The sequence below is a fragment of the Artibeus jamaicensis genome, unplaced genomic scaffold (genome assembly GCF_021234435.1).
Source record: "Artibeus jamaicensis isolate MK-2021 breed Jamaican fruit bat unplaced genomic scaffold, CSHL_Jam_final contig_465, whole genome shotgun sequence".
Taxonomy (NCBI): Eukaryota; Metazoa; Chordata; class Mammalia; order Chiroptera; family Phyllostomidae; genus Artibeus; species Artibeus jamaicensis.
Genome location: NW_026521843.1, coordinates 32,757,066 through 32,765,443, shown reverse-complemented (window position 1 = coordinate 32,765,443; position 8,378 = coordinate 32,757,066).

Below are 8,378 nucleotides of genomic sequence, written 5' to 3'. Positions count from 1 at the left end.
AGTATGCAGCTATTAAAGATATAGTAAATATATCCTTGCATTTTTTAAATATTTTATTTATTTATCTTTAGAGGGGAAGGGAAGGAGAGAGGGAGAGAAATATCAATGTATGGTTGCCTCTTGTGTGTTCCCTGCTGGGAACTGGCCTGCAACCCAAGCATGTGCCCTGACTGGGAATCAAACCACGATACTCGGGTTGCAGGCCCGTGCTCAATCCACTGAGCTGCACCAGGGCTCTATCCAGCCAGGGCTCTATCCTTACATTTTTATATAAAGTTCTCTACAATGTATTTTTTCATATGTAGATTTTTAAAAAATATTTATTTATTTTTAGAGAGAGGGGAAGGGAGGAAGAAAGTGAGGGAGAAAAACATTAATGTGTGGTTGCCTCTTGTGCACCCCCTGCTGGGGAGGTGGCCAGCAACCCAGACATATGCCCTGAATGGGAATTGAACCAGTAACCCTTTGGTTCATAGGCCAGTGCTCAGTCCACTGAGCCACACCAGCCAGGGCCCTACATTGTATTCTTAAGTGAGCAACAAATTAACTATGGAGAAAAGTGAAATGAAATATGTGCCCATTGATTTAGTAAAGAACATTTAAAAATATGTAATAAAAATTAGATGTAATACTAATATATATAATTATATAGTTTTGAAAATAAAGAAGAGCAAAATATGATAAAATAAAATATAAGAGGAGAAATAAATTGGAGAAATTGGAGAAAATCCCCCTTCATAGAAAATACTTTCATTTAATTTATTTATAACTATGTAAATGTTTTACATAATTATAAGAAAAAAATCTAAATTCTTACAGCAGGTTCTAAAATCAAAGAAAAAATAAACAAAGCAATATATCTAGTTGGTGCCTAAATCACACACATAGTGAAAAATTATAAATGACTGTTGAAAATAGTAATTTAATTATTAATTTCTAGGAGAATATAGCATTAAAAAAATACAAAGTAAATCTCAAAGTATTTTCAGTAATCATATTTTGTAATAATGGTATTTAGCATTCTGAAATCATGTTATACATATGTTAGAAAAGATATATATTTATAAATTAAAGACATTAAGGAAAAACTCTTAAATTTTTACATTTTAACTAGAAATGTTCATGTTCACTTATAGCATATTTTCTCTTAAAAGAAAAAGTCCCTAGCTCTGTCCAATGAATCAGCTTAGTAGCTGATCAACATAGTACTAATAGTAAGTATCTCTAGCACCAAGATTGTTGTATTTAAGTAACATTTCACACCAAAAGGATACAGGAATTCATAGGGAAAGGCTTACTCTAGGTCTGGGGCAGGAAGACAGGAAATGTACAAATGAGCATGGAGAATCTGGTTATAATAGACAGCAATAAAGTTATCAAAGAATATTAAAGTTCCATCAAACAGATTTAGGAGCAATTTGGAGAAACTCTTATTGGATAGAAGTGAGACATTGGAGAATATTCTAATAATAAAGCAAATGGATTGAAACATAGCAAACCTTTTAAAGATTCATCAGTTCATAATAACACAAACTTCTCAATGTTCTGACTGATACAGTTATCAGTCATCCATTACCAATAATCTTGTGAAAATAACCATCCCAAAACTCATTGGCTTAAGCAAACATCAGAGATTCTCCCGTACATGTCTGTGCGTCTCTTGGAGGGCAAGTTGGGCTTGACTTCCAGCAGCAGATGGGTTCCTGATCTTCTGCATTTCTGCCACCTTCCTTAGGTCAGCAGCTGATACATTCTTCTCAGGATAATGGCAGAAGTCGAGAAAGAAAGCCAAACCACACAGAGTGTTTATTTCTTCATGGCTCTTAACATGTCTATAGCCAGAGGGACTGAGCCCAAAGTAAAGAAAAGAAAGAACATGTTGCTTGTACTAAAAATGAACTAATAAACAACATAGCACCTATGTAGCCATCTAGATAATGAAGGACCGACGTTGATAATTTAATCTCCCACAGAATTGATGGTACCTTTTTTAGAGAAACAAGAAAATATTCTAAAATATTGGTAAATAAAAAGATATTCTTAAAATATTTATTCTTTCTTTTTAGTACAAACTACATCAAGCTATTCAAAGAATTGAGAATGAATTTGTTCATATAATAAATGAAGAAAGAATGTTAAAATTAGAATATCACCATTCTTGAATTCTCTAGAATTAGAATGTCACCATTCCCTACCCGTAATGAAATAATATATTGGCCCATCATCACCATAACTTGATGGTGATATTACACAAAAAGATTGTGCAACAAGGAAACTAAGAAATAAGTCAGGAAGTAATTGAGAACCAACCTAAATGGACTCCCACTAGCCAAAGATGACAAAATTTGAACATTAGTGAACAAAATAATAGCACTGGACCAAAGTCCATTAAAATATTTCAAGGAATGAGTCATAAACATATTGAACAGAAACAAAATTCAAGCAAGCAAAATAATACATTGTTGACATTTGAAGGATAGAAAGAAACAACTCATTGTTTTAAACATACAAAAATCAAGGAAACAGACATTTGTCCAGCTGTGACTTGGGGTAATCAAATAGTTGACATTAGAAATTTGTTTTTTATACAAGTATTTCAGTTAATAAATTAACAAGGGTGAAATGAATGAAAATATTAGTATTTTACAACTCCTAATCAAGAAATTGATTTAAGCAATGATCATCAATTGCTACCATTGCTTGATAAAAGACAGATATTATATATTTTTTTAACAGAATGCACAACACTAGATAAAGTAGTATTCCCCAAACCTTCTAACTTCAATCTAATCAAATCTCCAGATCTCACTTCTAATTTATATGAGATACAGGGGAGATAGAAACATGTTACATTAAACCATGGGGTGCAATTTGTAAAACACAGAGTGTAGGAAACTATAATGCAGAATCTGCTCAGAACAAATAAGATTGTCCATGAACTAATAATTGTTGAAGTGAATAAGAAACATGGAAGTTTTAACCCTATTTTTACATTTATTCAATTTGAATAATAATTTTTCTTCAAGTAAACCCTGTGGATTATTTTGAATGCCAAGAGTGGTTTAAACAGAGAGAACAGGTCTTATTTTGGGGGACACAGCCCAAGTTATCCAGCTTCCTGACTGGAGAACTGGAGTGACAGCGGCTAGTAGGTATTTTCTAAGTTACTGACCTCTCCCTCTGAATACTCTTCAAAGTACCATCTGATATCAGTGAAATTCAAAACTGCATGGCAACACTAGAATGGGTACTAGTTTTTGAGATTCAAAAGCTAATCTCTCTTTGAGATCAGTAGCTAAAATTTCTGGAATAGAAGATCGAACAACCATTGTTTAAAAAATCACCCACGTGGGCATATTCATTCATGTATTAGGTTTTCCTATGTGTCTGATGATCAAATATCCTGAGTATCTTTACAAATAATTCAGGATCTGTTCTCATTAACCATTGTATATTTCATAATAAGAAACTCTTGCGAATGTGACTGAATTCAGAGTCAATGAATTGTCACTGATACTTAAATTAATAAAGTGAGAGGGGCATGGTGACTTTCACCTGCTGTCATTTCTATTTTTTAATTATTCACGAAGGGCAGTCATTAAATGACATCATTTATTTTGTGCCTCAAATTCTTGCGTGCCAGAGCCATCCCCTTTTTGCTTTTATGTTGTTAAGCCTCTTCAAGAGAGTAATCTAATAAGAATTGTAACAGTGCAAGGACAATGTGGCTCCAAACAAAACCACAAGGACTACTATTAAGAAATATCTATCAGTGCTCTTACTGCCTTATGTACAGAGTCTTTTATTTGCAAATGGGACTTTGTGTGGGTGTATCATCTACCTGATTTCTCTAGACTTGAATTTCACAGGGAAAGACATTAGTTCTTGGATACGCAACTTTAAGTTAATGATACTTTGATTATGCTTACTAACCAAGGCCACTGTGAAGTTTTGGCATCAGAAAGTACGCTGTTAAATATGCTGAATTGTATGCGTGAAGCCAACTAGTAAACCATAAATCTTAAAATTGGAAGAAATCAGGATTGAAGGCGCAAAGTTTAGGGATACGGATGGGGAGAAAAAGAAAAAAGAGGGAGGGACACAGGGTTTCAGAGTCATGAAAAGAAAAGGGGTGACGCAGAGCCTATGAGTAGATGTAGGAATGGACGTGCCCAGCACGTTGTCCGCCGGAGACACTGTGCTCATGGAGCTTGTTGTCCTGTGATGTTTACATGACCGAAAATTAAATATTTCAGTTTCAAGAAAGAAATTAAAAAGTAGTTGATACTAGTACTACAAAAATTAAGAAGGTGTGCATTCCGTATTTTCTCTTAGGTTCATTTCTACAGCATGTGCATTGTTTGTGAGCTCTTGAATCCATATAGGATACCTTTGCCTATAAGGGTATGGCATACTATATTTTGCCATGCATAATGGGCTCCCATGTACACTGTGCACCCATATTTTTGGCCCAAATTTTCTAGGAAAAATGATTCATTTGCATTTTATTTATTTTCAGTTATTTATTTATTTATATTTAGAAATAAAACTGATTATCATATTCCAGGGTATTATTTTGCAAATGGATATCATTATCCCTTTCTAGAGTCACACTTTAATGCATAAGCATAAATAAAAGAATTAAAAACATTTATATAGATATGGTATTAATACTATCCATGTATAATGTGCATCCTTATTTTTCCCTCAAAAATTTGGGCAAAAGTGCACATTATACATGGCAACATATGATAAGTCATAAACTCCCCAGAAAAACTGTCAGAGTGAAATCCAAAACAGTTTTTGCTCAGGCATGACTCTGTTAGTTATTCATGCTCTTCCTTTATCTTGCTATTTATGAAATTGGGAAAGTGGTCATGTATTCCTTTACATTTGGAGACTAATTGAGAAGTGAGCAGATTAACTTCTATCCTTGAAAGACTAACTTGTCCCACCAAATTTCTACATTAAAAACATTTCATGTGTGTGTATATATGTGTGTGTGTGTGTGTGTGCATATCCCCCCAATGGTGCACAAAGTTTAGGAGACAGACAGCAGAATTATATGGGGATGAAGATTAAAAAGTCAAGTTTCTGGGCTCTTCTTTTAGAAAATTACTATCTGCGAGATATTGAAGCGGCCCCAGGAATCTGTGTTTTAGTGAACAGCCGATTGATTTCAATGTGTAGTTCTTAGAACATGGCTTTCATAAGCACCAATCAGCTGATACAATATGAACAGAGGTAGAAGTTAAAATACTTACATTTGTTCATCATTAGATTGTAAAAACATTAATGCTCACCTTGTAAAATTTGTAAGTATATTTATAAGCATACAAAACTCCATTGTGTAAATCACTTGCAATGTCTTCTCAGGTATTAATTTTTGAAAAATGTAAAATAATTCAAATAATAAATGTTCAAGGTAAATAAAATTAAAGCACAGATCACCTAAGCATAGCATTTACCAATCATCATTTTCAGCATATCAAATATATTCCAAATTAAATTTCCAAACCACACAACCTATTAAAAGTCACAAAGCTGTGAAAGGCCCATGAAAGCTTAAAAATATATAAAAATATCAGGTTTGTTTTTTATCTTTTGGCATTGTTTTGAATATAGTCAGGCAGTCTCTAGCCATTTTATTTTAGTGTTTTTTTTGTAAACCACGGTTATCCTTAAGAACACTTTCCTGTCAGGAGAGAGACAAACAATAGTGAACAGCTGTTAGAGTCTAGCAAGTATTCCCTTAGCATTATCCTTGGACAACCTGAAACAGCATCACTTAGTATTTATTGTAAAGTACAGATACCTCCTTGAGTGGTGTGGCTCAGTTGGTTGGAGCACCACCCGCAGACCCAAGTGTCTCAGGTTCCATTCCCAGTCAGGGCACATAGGTACGTTGCAGGTTCATCTGTGGGAGGTGGGGGTTCATGTGGGAGGCATCTGATCCATGTTTTTCACATGACACTTCTCTCTCTCCCTCCCTCCCCATATATCTGAAATTAACAGGTATGTCCTTGGGCAAGGACACAAAAAGGAAAGTACAGATTCTTAGACCCTCCATTACACGCATTAAATCAGAATCTATTTGAAGAGAGGCACCAGGATGCTTGTGGATATCTGTAAGTAAATAATTTACAGGGTTAGAGTTTGAGATGTAATCATTTCATTAAGTGCAAGGGAGAGAAAAAAGTTAAGTGGCTTGAATTTTCACTGCATTTTCTGAAACTTCACCCCTTTCAATGGTGACAAAGGAAAATATTCAATATAGGGCCAGGACTAGTGAGTGAGCCTTGGGTATGAAAATTAAGAGATCATTTAAAAATGATAATAATAATAAAAACAGGATGTGATGCCTCAACAAACCATATTGGAGCTAAAGTAAAATAAGTAACATTTAAGTAAAATAAGCAGTACCGATTCTGTTTTTCTTTAAAACATTTATTTTTGTTTATTATAGATATTTTTGGAAAGATTTATTTTAAATAGTATATTAAATATTGCTTATCTTGATTATTGAGCTTTTCAGCTCCCCTTTAATTTTTTCACTATAGGCAAATGCCTCACCAGGGTGCTGGCTCTACCCCTCTATGGTGTGTGCAAAATAAAATTGCTCTAGTAGGCATGGGGAAAATGCAGACAACTGTACTTAAACAACAATACAATTAAACAAAACTTTTTTGAAAGCATGTGAACATCCAGCTAGATAGGTTGTTCGCCTGCAGTTGAATCTCCTGGGGGTAAATATGTTTCTGTCTGTATGTAGAACCAATCGTGCTCCCCCAAATTAATCAGATCAATATGAAATGAAGTCAAGTGAACTTACGTTTTTCTAGACTGAGTGCCCTACAACATTATTTGGTTAATAATTTTTAATTAACTAGCTGCTGTACTAAACCTAAAATAAGGTGGGGAGGAGGATGCATAAAGGAACAAAATTATTCTGAACTGGAAAAGTAAGAAATACTGAGCTGATTAAATAATAGTTCTAGTTAACACCTAATAATGTCTTCAAAGGTTCTATTTTGTTGTTATTGTTATATTTTGTATAGAAGAGTTTCTCTAAAGAAAATGCTTTTCAAGTCCCATGACCAAGAAGAAGAAAACCAAGCCAAGTATTTGATTGCCTATTAAGTACTTGTTGTGACATATATTCATAGAAGCAGATTTTTGTCAAACTGGCTATTTCACTACTGCAGAGTTTCACTATTGTCTTCATTGGACTAAAACAGCTTGTTTAAAACCTACACACGGCAGGGCTCTTTTGAAAATTGTTTGTTCAAACATGACAGATTCCCACACTAAAGAGTAATAAGAAAACTGAAACATAAACTTAAAGCTAGCCTTTTGAGCAGTTAAAGGAGCCAGACTTTGGTTAATTGTGGAAGTGGAAAAATGGAGTCATGTCAGCACATGTCTTGGTAATTCCTTAAAAGCCTTAGAGCAAGTATAGATGAGTGCCATTAGCAGTGGAGATGTTCACCGATGTGTTGATAGAGGGGATCTCTAGAAACAGGATCTAGGTGCTTTTAACTTCCTATAGAAAGTGCCTTGTTCAATTTATTTTACTATGATGAGACTGCTTTGCCTATATGCAAAATATTATAATAGTTGTCACTTTCAAAAGTATATTCATACCCTAATGTTAGTGTGAAAGTTTTTGGTTTGGGAGATAAAGGGAATTTTTTTTTTACATTGTAAGGATTATGAGGTCCTGAGTTGCATCAATTTTTTAAAATATATTTTATTGATTATGCCATTACAGTTGTTCTATTCCCCCCTTCATTCCCCTCCACCCTGCACATCCCCTCCCCCACCATTCCTCCTTTAGTTTATTCCCCCTTTAGTTAGTGTCTCAAGTTCCTTAGATTCTATATCTCCCATACTATTCTTGCCCTCCACCCATCTATTTTCTACCTACCGTCTATGCTACTTATTTTCTGTACCTTCTCTCCCCTTCTCCTTCTCCCACTCTCCTGTTGCTAACCCTCCATGTGATCTTCATTTCTATGGTTCTGCTCCTGATCTAGCTGTCCTCTTAGTTTGTTTTTGTTTTAGGTGTGGTTTTTAATAACTGTGAGTTTGCTGTCCTTTCACTGTTCATCTTTTTTATCTTCTTTTTCTTAGGTAAGTCCCTTTAACATTTCATATAATAAGGGCTTGGTGATGATGAACTCCTTGAATTTGATCTTATCTGAGAAGCACTTTATCTGTCCTTCCATTCCAAATGAAAACTTTGCTGGATAGAGCAATCTTGGATGTAGGTCTTTGGATTTCATGACTTGGAATACTTCTTTCCAGCCCCTTCTTGCCTGTCAGGTCTCTTTTGAGGAATCTTCTGACAGTCTGATGGGAACTCTGTTGTAGGTGAC